The sequence below is a fragment of the Hordeum vulgare genome, chromosome 1H, assembly GCF_904849725.1.
Source record: "Hordeum vulgare subsp. vulgare chromosome 1H, MorexV3_pseudomolecules_assembly, whole genome shotgun sequence".
In the NCBI taxonomy this organism is placed as follows: Eukaryota; Viridiplantae; Streptophyta; class Magnoliopsida; order Poales; family Poaceae; genus Hordeum; species Hordeum vulgare.
In genome coordinates this window covers 157,236,263-157,254,553 of record NC_058518.1, presented here as the reverse complement: position 1 = coordinate 157,254,553, position 18,291 = coordinate 157,236,263, and positions in this window count along the sequence as shown.

Here is an 18,291-nt window from a genome sequence, read left to right as displayed (position 1 = left end):
AATTAAGCTTGGGAGGTGTTCATATGATGAACTGTTGAGGAATAAACACCTTTTTGAAGATTTTGAGAAATCATAAAGATCTACTAGGGCAGTAGAATTATATTTTATTTACCCTTTCTCATGAACACGACGAACAGGGAGGAGTGGAAGGGGAGAATTTCGTCGGTCTAGATCTTGTGCGCCTTAACTCAGCGGAGAAGACAACTACGACGGCGACAGAGTGAAGATCTCCACGGCCGGTGCGAGTACGATGAGGAGGAGGTCGAGGTAGTGAAGCTCTTCCTCTCCAATGGCGATGAGTTTCAGCGGCGGCACTAGGTTTGAGCTCGAGCACTGAAGAGTGAGATTGAGAGGAAGAGAGTTAGTGAACTGGTTTGAAGGGTTATTTATAGCTGAGGTGAAAACGGTCCAACCCAAAGTTTTTGGACCAAATTACCCCCGACTCTTCCTCTCTATGTGACATGTGTAACCCATGTATAGAGAGGTGGAGATCATGGGTTATCCAGTCTTGGAAAGTGGGAGTGGTTTGAGCGGCAACAACCAAAAAATTCGATAAGATATTTTTCAAGATTTTGTTCGCCAATTCTTCAGCTGACAAGGACTGAGTGAAGACTTTGAAAGGGTTTCAGATAGAACGCATGTGAAGAATTTGAGAACATAGTGGGTTGAGCTTAGCATAGAGGGGGAACAAGTCCGATCACATTCACTTAGAAGAAAATCAATCTTGAAGAATTAGCAATAAGTGAATGCTGTTGAGGATTTTGAAAGCTCGGACATATATATATATATATATTTATATATATATGTGCCTATAGTCAATAAAGAGCACATGTTCAAAAAGTTTGAAGAATTTAAACTTTTGAGGAATTTGCAAACTTGAGGAACTTGAAAAATTGAAGAATTTGCAAAAAACTCAATTTGAAGAGGTTCAACTTTGGCTAGTGGCTTAACCCACTGTATAAGAATGATGATTTCAGACACCACGTGCAATTGTCATAGGGTTCTGAGAATCAAATTCTTCATTCATTTCTTCACACTTAGAGGGTTAGTCTTCATTGATTGAAGAAAAACGTTACTTCGTGTGTTTCACATCTAAGTCATCAATTTTGCATAAGTGTTAGGATGTGTGTCCTTTCACAGAACATTTGAAGATTCTAAGATATTTAACTCAACCACAACTTGCAAAATCTATTTTTATCCAAGGGCTTAGTGAAGATATCTGCGAGTTGTTCTTGAGTATTCACGTGGTCGAGGAAGATGTTGCCCTTGAGTACATGATCATGAAGAAAATGATGACGAATCTAGATGTGCTTGGTCTTTGAATGTTGTAATGGATTGTTCACAATCTTGATTGCACTCTCATTGTCGTAGTAGAGTGTCATATTCTTCACATTGATGCCATAGTCCTTGAGGGTTTGCTTCATCCATAGTAGTTGAGCACAACAAGAACCAACGACAATATACTTAGCTTCAGAAGTGGAAAGTCACACACAGTTCTATTTCTTTGAGGACCAACAGAGTAAGGATAGTCTAAGGAAATGGCATGTGCGTGAGGTTGACTTGCGGTCCACACGATCACTAGCATAGTCAGAGTCAGAATATCGAACGAGGTGAAGATTTGAGCCCTTGGGGTACCATAATCTAAGCGTTGGTGTGTGAGCTAGATATTGAAGAACATGCTTCACAACCTTATGGTGTGATTGCTTCGGTGTTACTTGGAAACGTTCACACATGCAAACACTAAGCATAATATCTGGCCTAGATGCACATAAGTACAATAGGGGGCCAACCATGGTGCGATATACCTTCTGATCGAAATCTTTACCATTTTCGTCAGTGCAAAGGTGGTCGTTTGTGGGCATTGGAATCTTGATGCCTTTGTAGTCTTGCATGCCAAATTTCTTCAGGACATCCTTGAAGTATTTATCTTGAGATATGAAGATGCCATTGCGTTGTTGACGAATTTGAAGGCCTAGGAGGAATTTCAACTCCCCCATCATGGACATTTGATATTCCTCACCCATCATATGGCCAAATTCGTCATTATAACGTTTATCATTACAACCAAAGATAATATCATATGCATATATTTGGCACATGAACAATTCATTGTCATAGGATTTTATGAAAAAAGTTGGATCGAGTGAACCAGGTTTGAAGCCTTTCTTCACGAGGAATTCCTTCAACATGTCATACCACGCCCGAGGGGCCTGCTTGAGGCCATGGAGAGCCTTGTTGAGTCTGAAGACTTTGTCAGGATGCTTTGGGTCTTCAAAACCTGGAGGTTGAGCAACATATACTTCTTCCTCAATCTTACCATTGAGGAATGCACTTTTCACATCCATTTGATATAAGGTAATATTGTGATGGTTAGCATAAGCAAGCAATATATGAATAGCTTCAAGTCTAGCAAGAGGTGCAAAAGTTTCACCAAAGTCAATTCCCTCAACCTGTGTGTAGCCTTGTGCTACAAGTTGAGCCTTATTCCTCACTACCTGACCATCTTCGTCTTTCTTGTTTTGGTAGATCCACTTGGTACCAATAATATTAAGCTTGCGAGAATCATGCCGCTTGACAAGTTCCCACACGTTGTTAAGCTTGGATTTATGTAGTTCCTCTTACATTGTTTGAATCCACCCAGGCTTCGTAAAGGCTTCATCAACCTTTGAGGGTTCTCTGATAGACACAAAGGAAGAGTGCCCACAAAAGTTAGTTAAATGTGAAGCTTTTGAGTGAGTGAGGGGACTTGGTGCATTGATGTCATCGAGGGTTTTGTCAATGTGCACTTCATTTGCAACTCTAGCATGAGCAGGTTGAAGACTTTGTTGCGGTTGAGGATTTTCTTCAGTAGCAGTTTCCTCAGGTGCACCAGTTTGGATTACTTATTTGTCCGGGATGACTTCCATAGCAGGCAGAGGTTCTTGAGTGGGTATGATATTTTTAGTAGCCTTGAACCTAATGGATTCCTTGGGAGGCATTTCATCTACCACATGAGGTAGGTTCTCCATTTGCGAGCCATTAGTTTCATTGAACCGCACATCTACAGTTTCAACAACTTTGTTGTGGTAGTTGTTGAAGACTCTGTAAGTGTGCAAGTCCTTTCCGTAACCAAGCATAAAACCCTCATGTGCTTTCGGTGCAAATTTTGATCTATGGTGAGGATCTCCAATCCATAATCTTGCACCGAAGACATTGAAGTAACTTACATTGGGTTTCTTGTTAATGAGGAGTTCATATGAGGTCTTCTTGAGGAACTTGTGAAGATATACCCCATTGATGATGTGGCAGGCTGTGTTGATTGCCTCAAGACAGAAATGATGAGGGGTCTGATATTCTTCAAGCATAGTGCAATCCATCTCAATAAGAGTCCTATTCTTGCGCTCCAAGATGCCATTCTGCCAAGGAGTATATGGGGCAGATAGCTCATGAGCAATACCAAGTTCATCAAGATAGTCATCAAGACCAGTGTTTTTGAACTCACTCCCATTATCACTCCTGATGGGCTTGATCTTGACACCTAAATTCATTGAGGCCCTTGATAAAAATCGTTTGAAGACTTCTTGCACTTCAGTTTTGTAACAAATAATATGTGCCCAAGTGTAATGTGAATAATCATCAACAATGACAAAGCCATATAGAGATGCTGCATTGGTTAGTGTGGCATAATGAGTTGGGCCAAAGAGGTCCATGTGAAGCAATTCAAATGGACGAGTAGTAGTCATGATGGTCTTCGAGGGATGCTTGGATTTGGTCATCTTTCCAGACTCACAAGCCCCACACAAATGATCCTTGAATAATTTGACAGCCTCGATGCCAATGACATGTTTCTTCTTCACGAGAGTGTGTAGGTTCCTCATGCCAGATTGACCAAGTCGTACATGTGAATATGAAGTTTCACATGTAAAGCCAAATAATGCAAATGGATCTATAGGAGGTCCTTTCGCAACAACCCATGAGGTTTTGAGATACTGCTCAGGTTTCCAGTATGATCCATCAGCATTCAATTTCCTCTCAAATGCAATACCCTCTTTCCTAGGGTTTCTGTTCAGAATCTGCTTTTTGAGCACACCACAAAGGGTTTGATGCCCTTTGAGACTTTTGTATACGCCTGCCACATACAATTCCTTCAACCCTACATTTTCGTCAGCGACATTTGTGGGTTCCTCAAGTGAGGAATTTATGATCACATATATAGTTGAAGAATTTTTAGCAATATAAGCATTTGAGATTTTAGGTGAAGAATTAGCAGATTCATGTTCGATGCATTTAATGCATGGTGGAATGAATTCTTCCTGAGTGAAACTGATCTGTTGAGCGAGCAAAGAATCATTTTCACTTTGAAGATCATCATGAGACGCTCTTAGTTTCTCAAGATCTTGCTTTCTTTGAAGAAATTCATAAGAAAGATTGTCATGATCAGCCAAGAGAGTACCATGGCGTTCTTGAATACTATCAAATTTAGATTAAAGACTTTGAATATCATCATTCAAAATTTTAGTCCGATCCATTTTCTCGTGCAACAAGTCATCACTTTTGTCTAGAAGTTTGTGAAGTTTTTCATGACCATTCTGTTGCTTAGTGGCAATATTAGCAAGTTTGTAGTAACTAGGTTTCTGATAATTATCAGGTTCACCTTCACTTGAGTGAGAAGAGGAAGTGTGTTTGGGCACCTTGGAACCTTTTGCCATGAAGCAATAAGTGGGAACAAAGTCATCGTCACAGTCATTAGTGTTGTTGACGTAGTCATTTTCTTCAAGGTTGAAGACGGTCTTGCTGATGAAAGTGGTAGCAAGGGCTAGACTTGCCACAACAGACTCTGACTCATCCTTAGATCCTTGCTCTTCATCACGTTCCTCAGATTCTTCCTCAAAATCCGTTTCCTTGCCAATAAGAGCCTGAGCCTTTTCGAAACTGTTCTTCTTGTGAGATGAGGACTTTGATGATGAGGATTTTGAAGATTTCTTCTTTTTCTACGAGTCATCAGAACTATCATATTCGTACTTCTTCTTCTTTGATTCCTTTACCCAGCGAGGACAATGGGCAATGTGGTGACCAAACTTCTTGCATTTGTGAGAAGTTCTTTTCTTGTAGTCCTCATATGAAGATTATGATTTCCTCACATCTCTTCTTGAAGATTTTCCAAACTGACCTCGTGTGGAGAACTTCTGGAATTTCCTCACAAGCATTGCAAGTTCCCGACCAAGTTCTTCAGGATCACCAAGACTGCAATCATATTCTTCTTCTTTAGATGAGCAAACGACCTTTGTCTTCAGCGCACAAGATCTTCTATAGCTTGGACCATAAAGATCTCTTTTCTTAGATTGTTGGAATTCATGAGTATTGAGTCTCTCAAGAATATCAGCAGGATCTAGTGACTTGTAGTCTCCACGCTCTTGAATCATCAAAGCAAGTGTGTCGAATGAGGAATCAAGAGATCTCATCAATTTCTTCACCACCTCATGTTCGGTGATGTCAGTGGCACCAAGATCCTAGAGCTCAATGGAGATATTGGTGAGGCGATCGAAAGTTTGTTGAACACTTTCGTTGTCAAGTCTTTGGAAGCGATTGAAGAGATTACAAAGAACATCAACTCGAGAGTCACGTTGAGTTGAGATTCCTTCGTTGACCTTGGACAACCTGTCCCAGATGAGCTTTATAGATCCCAAAGCACTCACTCTGTCAACTAACCTTTGGTCAGATGGCCCCATATGATATTCTTTGCTTGAGAGTCATGTTGCTTGAATCTCTTCACATCAACAACATTGATAGTTGGGGTGATGAAGGGAACACCATTTTCCACATCATACCAGAGATCGTTATCAATTGCTTCAAGATGCATGCACATCTTGTTCTTCTAGTAGGGGTAGTCCGTCCCTTCAAAGGTAGGACAGCCCGTAGATACCTTGATCATACCTGCAATCGACATAACTAAAACTCTAGGTGGTTAAACCAAAATCACACAGAACAAGGGAGTACCTTGCTCTGATACCAATTGAAAGTGCGTTATATCGACTACACGGGGGTGGTTAGGTGATTTTCATGAATTCATTGATGAGGAAATTACATTTGAGGAAATTGCTAAGTAACGAACTACGTGCAACAAAATAAGCACTCATGTGTAAGTGTAACATGGCAAAAGCATGGTCACGATGGAATAAAACAAATAGAGAGTGCGAGTAGCGTGAATAGGATAACCATGTGAAGAACAAGTTGGCTGAAGAATTTTTGATGAGGAAATTGAGAAAGTCTTCAGTCAAATTCTTCAAATAGTAACGATCAATTTCATCAACACGTAAATGAGGAAATACAAGGGTTGATGAAATGGAACTAGGTACTTGGTGAAGACAACGATTTGATGACCCAGTTCCAACTGCTGTGACAGTCGTACGTCTCGTTTGGAGCACCTTGATATTTAAACCAAAGAACACACAGTCGTAGGACACGCAGTACTTACCGTATTCTCCTTGAGATTAGGTCACACAAACCTCGCCCAACACTCGTGGTAAGTCTTCAGGTCAGACTTCTAAACCCTCTCAAACTCGGTCACCCGACAATCCACAATTTACTGCTGGATGCTCTAGACCATTGACGCCTAACCGTCTGGAGGATGCACGGTCCTCAAAGGTAACAAGCGTCGGTTCCACACACGAACGATCTCTTGAGTGATGCTCAATCACTTTGGGTTTTGGGTTTTGGTTTGGGTGTTTGGGTTTTTCCTCATAGATGATTTTCTCTCAAAGTTCTCAGAGGATAGGATGCTCTCAAATGACAAGTGTTAAGTTCTCTCTCGGTGCAACTAACTAACTAGTGGTTGTAGGGGGCTACTATTTATAGCCTGGGAGCAATCCCGACATGATATGACATAAATGCCCCTAATGATATGACAATTATGTGGATAAGGTTTTAGGACACCTCGCGCACAACCCAACAATGGTCAGAATTTTCGACTATGAAAATCCTCAGATCTATCAAGTTCCTCACTTGTAGGAAATTTGCACTGTCGAAATCCCAACTCCTCAGCCAGAACAATTCCCTAAGAGACCATAAGATCTACGTCTCTATTACAGAAGAAATTGATTGAACTACAAGAGATTTCCAAAAGCTTTGCACGAAGGATTGGTTATGTGTAGGCTTTGAGATGAGCATCAGTTGGAAACTTTTCCTTAGTTTTACCTTGAGCCCCTTTAATAGTACAATGTTCATATGAATCAAAATAAAGGAAATTAAACTATGAAAACAAAAGTCTTTGTGCTTCAAAATCCCCGCTTCAATATCTTCAAGGACACACCAATTTTCTCACTTTCAAAATCTCCAGGAAAGTATCAAAGTCTTCAATTGAAGACATTCATTTTTAGGGGTCGACTTTCTTCTATTATCTCAAATTCCTCAGCGACTTATAGAGCGTGTGTACACTCACAAACATATTAGTTCTTTAACCTATAAGTCTTCAATACACCAAAATCACTAAGGGGCACTAGATGCACTTACAAAGTGAGCCATTTTTTGAATCTCTAATAAAGTAGGGTTTTAGGATAATGCGAATCAACCCAAAGAGTTAGCATCAAATATTAAAAGAGTTATCATGATGAGTCTATGTAGTGCACACTCTTCTCCAAATCAATAAGTTTCAAACACCACCCCACATGCGATTTAGTACTCCTAGCTTTTGGACTTAGCTCAACCTCTTATTGCCTCTCCTCTACTCCAATAATTACCCTACATAGCAGATGAAATAGTCAATTAATATTATGTCTTTGTATATGCTACTTCCTTCGTTCCTAAATTGTAACGTCCAAGATGCGACACTATACGTATTTGGGGACGAGGCTTTAATATGGATAGAGGTGCATCTCGGTGTTCTACAAGTACAGAAATCATTGCAGATACATTTAAAGAGGAGGTGAGTATATTAGTTGGCTTACACTCGCCACATGCTAGATTACAAGTCTTACAACATTTATTAGAACACCCGCAAGCAAGGTCCGACTATAGATGAAATCAAACGATAAAATGTAATGAAGTCTATCTCGCTATCCCACGAGACGACCAAGTAGCCTCTATTCGTCGGGGTATGTCACGTACATGCGCCAGCTCTCCTCATCGTACTCCCACTCGAGCTATGGAGCATCATGTGTCTCAAGATCTGTGGTACGTGAACCTATGTTGTTGTAGTAATCTGTGAGCCACGTGGACTCAACAATCTCGTGACCAAGATATCAGGACTAATTAAGTTATTTCGGTAAGGCATGGTTAAGTGATGAATTTGCAGCATCACTAAGCATTATTTGGTGGCTAACTTACCAATACATAATTAAAATTGGGTGGTTTACTCATAAATGAACATGAACTAGCAATGATCAAGAAGTGATCCTGAACACCTACTTGCGTCAAACTTAACCCCATCGTGTTCTCAATCGGAGTAGAAGCTCACGAACATAGACAATCATGGTTACGAACACAGTTGGCTTATTTTAATTGAGTTTACTTCAAGTTTTCCATAACCGGATATTAAGCAACTTTCCAAGTTGCCACATAACCATGGGCATGGATTTCTGAAAGATTTAACCATGCACGGGTGCTCCAACTAGTCCGTCCCAAACTACCACAAGCTGTGTAGGAAATCTCGACCACGGAAAACCCGTGATCTCCTTGGATTCCCGATGGAAAACCTCAACCTTGAGATAGCCCAAAGGATCCTTAGAATCTCGATGCATAAGATGTATCGAGAAGGTAAAACAATTCTAGCAAGACTGCCCGACGTGGAGATGACCCTGATAAGAGCAGCGTATCTCGTTCTCACGACACGTCGGATAAGCTAGTGTACAAGGCCTGATAGAAATCACCCAAGTTGCCTTGGGTTGGCCCTGCACATGCTCTGGGTTGGGCCAACACTCGTGAGGAGCACTGGCCCGGGGGTTGATTAGTTATCCTCGGGGTAGCTATTCCCTATGCTTTTTATTAAGTTGTTTAGCAAATGGAGTACCAAAGTTGGGTCTTGCCAGCCGAGTGTTAAACCAAAACGATTTATCAAGGGGGTCCCCATAACACCCCAAGCGTGTTAGGAGCACTCAATATGGAACATAATACGGGTAAGCGGAACTAGGCGACAAAAGTGGAACAAAACATCGAGCAAAAGGCCAAGCCTTCCGCCTTGTACAAAGTATATAGGTGCATTAAATTAAATAGAAATAATAAGATGATATCAAAATATCCATGTCAACACATGGATCAGCCTGCCCTGCAACTAGCAACGCTATAAGAAGGGTTGAGCAACTGCTAACTTAGCCAATCAATATTTTGCTAGGAAGTGGAGGGGTTAGAGGCGTTATCACAACATTTATAGAGGCTTGATATTCAGGTGGTAGGCAGAAATAAGTAACAATAGAAACGAGACACGTGAGCACAACAAAATTAGAAATGATATCAAGGTCAACGATCATATTGCATGACACTTCTTCCCACGGATAAAACTCTTGCTCTTCAGGAACGTTCTCAACAGGATCCTCATACTCGTACTCGACACCCTGCGCTACCCAAAAGAAAATACAACAGCGAATGGACACATAGCCAAGGCACAATGCTCAAATAATATGATGCATGAATATGATGTGAATGAAACATCGATCTGGAATGCCAAGTCATGATGTCTGCTATCATAGTAACTCTTCTAACGTGACCGAGCAGCTTTGAGATTATCCCGAATGACACGACACATTTCTTCTGCTTTAGTGATCATGTCATTGCCAAGAATTTGACACTCACCAGTTTGAGACCAATTGAGTGGGGTACAACACTTCTTGCCATAGAGAATTTCAAATGGGGCCTTGCCTAAACTTGCTTGAAAACTATTGTTGTAGGAAAATTTGACAAACGGGAGGTAGTCTTCCCACTTCATGTCGAAAGAGATAACACACGCCCTGAGCAGGTCTTCAAGAATTTGATTGACTCTCTCCACTTGACCACTTGTGGTAGGATGGAAGGCTATACTGAAATGGACCTTGGTGCCCATTGTAGTTTGGAAGGAATCCTAGAACTTGGAAGTAAACATGCTTCCTCGATCTGAAGATATAAGATTAGGAACACCATGTACAACTCTGCCAGCTGAGCTACTGCAATAGATTCTTTGACCGAAAGGAAGTGGGCAACTTTAGTTAGCTTGTCGATGACTACAAAGATGGCATCATTGCCCCTCTTGGACTTGGGAAACCCAGTGACAAAATCCATCTCAACATGATCGAATTTCCACTCGGGTATAGGCAAAGGATGAAGAAGACCTACTAGACGTTGATGTTCCGCCTTCACTCTACGACACACATCACACTCGTTCACAAACTGAGCAATCTCACATTTCATGCGAGTCCACGAGAAGGTTTGATTGAGATCCTTATACATCTTAGAACTGCCTGGATATATCGAGAGGAGAGAATTGTGGGTCTTGTCCTTGTTAACTTTTCTGTGCTCTCCTTTTGGAACCACCAAATGGTCCTCGAAGAACAAACTGTCTTTGTCATCAACACGGTAGTGCTTATACTTTGGAATGCTCTTTCCCAAGCCTATCTTCACTTTCTTCAGCATAGCGTTAAGAAGTTGAGCTTGGCGTACTTGGTCTTTCCAGGCAGGAGAAATTTGAAGGTTGGCAAGAAATATTGAGGAGCTACTTGAAGGTTGAGTCCTGAAAGACTCAAAGAGATCAGGCTGGAATGGCTTGAGAATGAGATTGTTGTACCGTGCCTTTCTGCTCAAAGCATGTGCAACACATTTGCTTTGCCTAGAGTATAGTTAATTCTTGGGTTGTAATCTTGGATCATCTTCACCCAACGTGTTTGACGAAGATTGAGATTCGGTTGAGTGAAGACATACCTCAAACTCTTGTGGTCGGTGTAGACTTCAACCTTTCTTCCCAACAAGAGGTGTGCCCAAGTAACCAAAGCATGGACAACTGCTGCCAACTCAAGATCATGAGTGGGGTAGTTCTTCTCACTTGGCTTCAACTGACGAGAGGTATAAGCTACAACTTTCTTGTATTGCATAAGAACACCACCAAGACCTTGCAAAGATGCATCATACATAACTTGGAATGGCTTGGAATCATCAGGAGGAGTTAGAACTGGAGATGAGGTGAGTTTTTAGTTGAGTGTATTGAAAGAAAAATCACACTCGGGAGTACAGACATATTTTACGCTCTTATGAAGAAGGTTGGAGAGAGGCTTAGAAATCTTGGACAAGTTCTCCACGAATCTTTTGCAATAGCTTGCAAACCCGAGAAAGCTTTGAAGCTGCTTGACATTCGAAGGAGGCTCCCACTTCATAATGGCTTGAACCTTTTCAGGATCCACCTTGATGGCCTCGGCAAAGATGATATGCCCAAGGTACACCACTTCATTGAGCCAAAATTCATATTTTGAGAACTTAGCATAGAACTGATGTTCTCTTAGCTTATCAATCACAGGCCGAACATGTTCTGCATGTTCTTCTCCAGTCTCGGAGAAGACTAGAATCTCATCAAGATACACCAAGACGAACTCATTCTTGAAGGGAGAGAATACATAGTTCATCATGCGAGATAAAGTCGGAGGAGCATTTGCGAGCCCAAAAGACACCACTGTGTACGCATAGGAGCCAAAGCTTGTCGTGAAAGCAGTCTTGGGAATATCTTCTTCACGAATACGGATTTGATGATAGCCCATCCGAAGGTCAAGCTTAGAGAAAACCTTGGCTCCTTTCAATTGCTCAAACAATTCATTGATGTTGGGAAGTGGATACTTGGTCCTGATTATCTTCCTATTCAATGGGCGGTAATCGATGCAAAGTCTGTCTGTGCCATCTTTCTTCTTGAAAAAAAGAACAACACAACCCCAAGGTGAAGAACTTGGTCTGATCAAACCGAGACGTTCTTGTTAATCTAAATGCTTCTTCAACTCTTTCAGTTCTTCGGGACCAAGTTTATAAGGACGCTTGCAAACCAATTCAGTTCCACGCTCAATTTCAATCACAAAATCTTTTGGCCGGTGAGGAGGCATTCCTGGCAATTCTTCTGGAAAGACATCTTTATACTCACGCACAACAGGAACTTGATAAATGGCTGAGATTTAACACTTCTCATTGAGAGAAAATAGACGAATCATGTCACCATTGTTGGAATTATGCCCTAGAGGAAATAATAAATATAGTTATTATTATAATTCCTGTATCAAGATAATCGTTTGTTATCCATGCTATAATTGTATTGAATGAAGACTCATTTACATGTGTGGATACATAGACAAAACACCGTCCCTAGCAAGCCTCATTTAAGAATGCTAACAAGGTGTGCAAGCTCCAGCGATCCATTTATGGACTGGTGCAAGCATCTTGGAGTTGGAACAAACGCTTTGATGAGGTGATCAAAGCATTTGGGTTTATACAAGTGGTTGGAGAATCTTGTATTTACAAGAAAGTGAGTGGGAGCTCTGTGGCATTTCTAATATTATATGTGGATGACATATTGCTGATTGGAAACAACGTGGAGTTTTTAGAGAGCATAAAGGATTACTTAAATAAGAGTTTCTCTATGAAGGACCTAGGAGAAGCTGCTTACATTCTAGGCATTAAGATCTATAGGGATAGATCAAAACGCCTGATAGGACTTTCACAAAGCACATACCTTGATAAAGTTTTGAAGAGGTTCAAAATGGAACAGTCCAAGAAAGGGTTCTTGCCAGTTTTACAAGGTACAAGATTGAGTAAGACTCAGTGCCCAGCAACTGATGAAGATAGAGAGCATATGCGCTCCGTCCCCTATGCTTCAGCCATAGGTTCTATCATGTATGCAATGCTGTGCACTAGACCGGATGTTAGCCTGGCCATAAGTATGGCAGGTAGGTTCTAGAGTAATCCAGGAGTGGATCACTGGACAGCGGTCAAGAATATCCTGAAGTACCTGAAAAGGACTAAGGAGATGTTTCTCGTGTATGGAGGTGACGAAGAGCTCGCCGTAAAAGGTTACGTCGATGCAAGCTTTGACACAGATCCGGACGACTCTAAGTCGCAAACCGGATACGTATTTATTCTTAATGGGGGTGTGGTAAGCTGGTGCAGTTCCAAGCAAAGCGTCGTAGCAGATTCTACATGTGAAGCGGAGTACATGGCTGCCTCGGAGGCGGTTAAGGAGGGTGTCTGGATGAAGCAATTCATGACGGATCTTGGAGTGGTGCCAAGCGCACTGAATCCAATAACCTTGTTCTGTGACAACACGGGTGCCATTGCCTTAGCAAAGGAACCGCGGTTTCACAAGAAGACCAGACACATCAAACGACGCTTCAACCTCATCCGCGACTACGTCGAGGGAGAGGACGTAAATATATGGAAAGTGCACACGGATCTGAATGTAGCAGACCCGCTGACTAAACCTCTTCCACGGCCAAAACATGACCAACACCAGAACTGTATGGGTGTTAGATTTATTACAATGTAATTCACATGATGATGTGAGGGCTAGATTATTGACTCTAGTGCAAGTGGGAGACTGTTGGAATTATGCCCTAGAGGCAATAATAAATATAGTTATTATTATAATTCCTGTATCAAGATAATCGTTTGTTATCCATGCTATAATTGTATTGAATGAAGACTCATTTACATGTGTGGATACATAGACAAAACACCGTCCCTAGCAAGCCTCTAGTTGGCTAGCCAGTTGATCAAAGATAGTGAGTGTCTTCTGATTATGAACAAGGTGTTGTTGCTTGATAACTGGATCACGTCATTAGGAGAATCACGTGATGGACTAGACCCAAACTAATAGACGTAGCATGTTGATCGTGTCATTTTGTTGCTACTGTTTTCTGCGTGTCAAGTATTTATTCCTATGACCATGAGATCATATAACTCACTGACATCGGAGGAATACTTTGTGTGTATCAAACGTCGCAACGTAACTGGGTGACTATAAAGATGCTCTACAGGTATCTCCGAAGGTGTTAGTTGAGTTAGTATGGATCAAGACTGGGATTTGTCACTCCGTGTGACGGAGAGGTATCTCGGGGCCCACTCGGTAATACAACATCACACACAAGCCTTGCAAGCAATGTGACTTAGTGTAAGTTGCGGGATCTTGTATTACGGAACGAGTAAAGAGACTTGCCAGTAAACGAGATTGAAATAGGTATACGGATACTGACGATCGAATCTCGGGCAAGTAACATACCGAAGGACAAAGGGAATGACATACGGGATTATATGAATCCTTGGCACTGAGGTTCAAACGATAAGATCTTCGTAGAATATGTAGGATCCAATATGGGCATCCAGGTCCCGCTATTGGATATTGACCGAGGAGTCTCTCGGGTCATGTCTACATAGTTCTCGAACCCGCAGGGTTTGCACACTTAAGGTTCGACGTTGGTTTATGCGTATTTGAGTTATATGGTTGGTTACCGAATGTTGTTCGGAGTCCCGGATGAGATCACGGACGTCACGAGGGTTTCCGGAATAGTCCGGAAACGAAGATTGATATATAGGATGACCTCATTTGATTATCAGAAGGTTTTCGGAGTTACCGGGAATGTACCGGGAATGACGAATGGGTTCCGGGAGTTCACCGGGGGGGGGGCAACCCACCCCGGGGAAGTCCATAGGCCATAAGGGTGGCGCACCAGCCCTTAGTGGGCTGGTGGGACAGCCCAAAAGGGCCCTATGCGCCATACAAAGGAAAATCAAAGAGAAAGAGAAAAAAAAGGGAGGTGGGAAGGAAGGGAAGGACTCCCACCCACCAAACCAAGTCCAACTCGGTTTGGGGGGGGAGCCTTCCCCCCTTGGACTCGGCCGACCCCCTTGGGGCTCCTTGAGCCCCAAGGCAAGGTCCCCTCCCTCCCACCTATATATACGGAGGTATTGGGGCTGATTTGAGACGACTTTTCCACGGCAACCCGACCACATACCTCCACGGTTTTTCCTCTAGATCGCGTTTCTGCGGAGCTCGGGCGGAGCCCTGCTGAGACAAGGTCATCACCAACCTCCGGAGCGCCGTCACGCTGCCGGAGAACTCTTCTACCTCTCCGTCTATCTTGCTGGATCAAGAAGGCCGAGATCATCGTCGAGCTGTACGTGTGCTGAACGCGGAGGTGCCGTCCGTTCGGTACTAGATCATGGGACTGATCGCGGGATTGTTCACGGGGCGGATCGAGGGACGTGAGGACGTTCCACTACATCAACCGCGTTCACTAACGCTTCTGCTGTACGGTCTACAAGGGTACGTAGATCACTCATCCCCTCTCGTAGATGGACATCACCATGATAGGTCTTCGTGCGCGTAGGAAATTTTTTGTTTCCCATGCGACGTTCTCCAACAACCATGAGCAGCAAAAATGATCACGTCTTCAGAAGGATGAGTCAATTTGATTTTTTTCCCGCACAATCAATGTACGCCTTGTCCATTGTGAGAAAATCCATGCCAAGAATAAGATCAATATCTGAATTGCCAAGAACACAAGGATAAGCCAGGAAGGAATAACTACCCATCTTAACATATACATCTGGAATCACTGAAGTTGATTTCATGGACAAACCCGTAGAAACCACACCCAATGGTCTGCCCAACATTTCTGAATTGAAATCATGCTTAAGAGCAAATGGTCTAGACATGAAACAATGCAATGCACCTGAATCGAGCAAAATTTTTGCAGGAATAGAATTAACCAAGAGATTACCCATGATTACTTCTGGAGATTTTTCTGCTTGAGGTGAGCTAACCATGTTCATTCTTGTTGTCTTGTGAGTATGCTTCACCATTGCATTGCGTCGGGGCCTGATTGGAGGAGGAGGCAGAAGACGTCGCTGGTTTGTACACTTGTTGGAGTAGTGGCCCTTCTGACTACACTTGTGCAAGTCACCTCTAAGTGCTGGTGAAAGTGAGGTGGAGGAGCTTCTGACTTAGGCGTCTGAGACTTTTTCTAGTAACCTGGATTGGGTGGGTGGGAAGATCCACGACCAATGTTTTTGCTTCAACTACTGAGGAGGACGAGGCTGTGTAGGAGGAGGAACCCAATACTTCTGCTACTTAGGAACAATTTGAGCTGAGGACGAAGACGAATGAGAGTCTCTGAACTGCTTCCTTGAATTCTCGACCCTGAATAAAGCTGACTCAGCCTGGAGAGGCAAGTTATAGAACTGATCAAACTGAAGGGCTCATGCAGTGCGAGAGGAAGCTGAAGATCTTCCTTGAGACCACCTCTGAAGTGATAGATCTCGCTCTTCTCATTAGGAACATCCTGTTTAGCATAGCGGGACAAGTTATGGAAGTCGATGTTATACCGATAAATAGAATATCTTCCTTGCTTGAGATTCCTGAACTTCTCATGCATGCGCTCAACAAATCTTGAAGGAATACGATGAGCTCTAAATGCATGGAAAAATTCATCCCAACTGATAAAACGACCACCTTTGGAATCCTTGAGCTGCTGCCACCACTCTGTTGCGTGACCTTTCAGCTAGAAATTTGCAAACTTGACATAGTCCTCTAGCGTGACATTGTTGCATTCCAAATGCTTGTTCATGTAACGGAGCCAATCGTCCGCATCAAAAGGCTGATCACAACATGTGAAAGACTTCGGGTGATTTGCAAGGAAGTAATTTAGAGAAGCAAAATGTGGCTAGTTGTTCAAATTCCCTTGTTGGCCTTAGTTCCTGTCTTGCATCATTTGAAGCAACATCTAAGTGTTTGCATTGGTCGCGGCCATCAAAGCTTTCCATGCCTCCCGAGGAGGAGGTGGTGGTTAGGGGGGGGGGGTCTGACTGCTCCCCATCATGAATCTGATTCTGGCAAGTTGCTGGAGCCATCCTGGAGACGGACATGAATATTAGACCACAGATGAAAAGATGAAGCTGACAAGCCAAATCAAAGGCTTGAAACATTGCAACATGTAGTCTTAGCAATTTGCATCCAAACTAGAATTAGTAAGAACGCTTCCACTAGTTAGTTGCGACATCATAAGATTTAAAAGCCACTTAAAATTGACAAGTTTTGAGCTAAGAATTGCTCAGAACAAATGTATACCCCAACATATATCCGATGAAAGAATTTTTCTAGGTGACTACTTGAATTCCCACTTGAGAATTCCAAAATCTTTCATGGTTATGCTATCAGGTTGCGGGTCAAGGAACCTACTCAATGTAATCATCTCCATGACCTTTTCTACAACTATAAATACATATCCGAGAAGTTCCGCAAACTCATCTACCTCATACCTTCGAAACAACAATGATACCAGGCCCGGTAGATCATCCGAGCCATCTCCACCAATACCGGGGAAAAGTCACGGCACTATTTGCCACCAAGCAAAGTATTGAAGTGCTTCTATGTCCGTGTCCTGAGATAGTAAGGAAGTTGAATTATAACGATGTGTCAAAAACACCTTAGAGCTTTACTCCTCGATAACAGGAGGCACCAAGTCAGAATTCTGTCACATCAACATCATATAGGTTCCAAAATACCCACGTGATCCTAATTTTTTTGAGTGAGAAGAGGTGTAGAATTTAAATTCCTAAGTCGTAATTCCCACCACAGCAGGGAAGAGGAGTAAAAATAATCCTACTCTCCGATATAACTAGACTGAAAGTAGTTCTTCACTAGAATCGACTCGGCCAATGTCGATCAAGCAAAGGATTCTATGGTCGTATGCCTTAGACTGCCAACATGTAATGTCCAAGATGTAGCACTATCCGTATTTGGGGATGAGGCCTTAATATAGATAGAGGTGCATCTCGGTGTTTTGCTAGTATAGAAATCACTGTAGATACATTTAAAGAGGAGGTGAGTATATGAATTGGCTTACACTCGCCACATGCTAAATTACAAGTCATACAACATTTATTCGAACATCCAGAAGATAGGGTCCGACTACGGACGGAATCAAATGATAAAATGCAATGAAGTCTATCTCGCTATTCCAGGAGACGACCAAGGACCCTCTACTCGTAGGGGTACATCAAGTACATGCGCCGACTCTCCTCATCATACTCCACTCGATCCGTGGAGCATCATATGTCTCAGGATCTGGGATACCTGAACCTGTAGTAATCTGTGAGCCATGGGGACTCAACAATTTTGTGACCAAGATATAGGGACTAACTAAGTTATTTGGGTAAGTCATGGTTAAGTGGTGAGGTTACACTAGCACTAAGCATTATTTGATGGCTAACTTACGAATACATAATTAAAATTGGGTGGTCTACGCATAAACGGACATGAACTAGCAATGATCAAGAAGTGATCATGAACACCTACTTATGTCAAACATAACCCCACCATGCTTT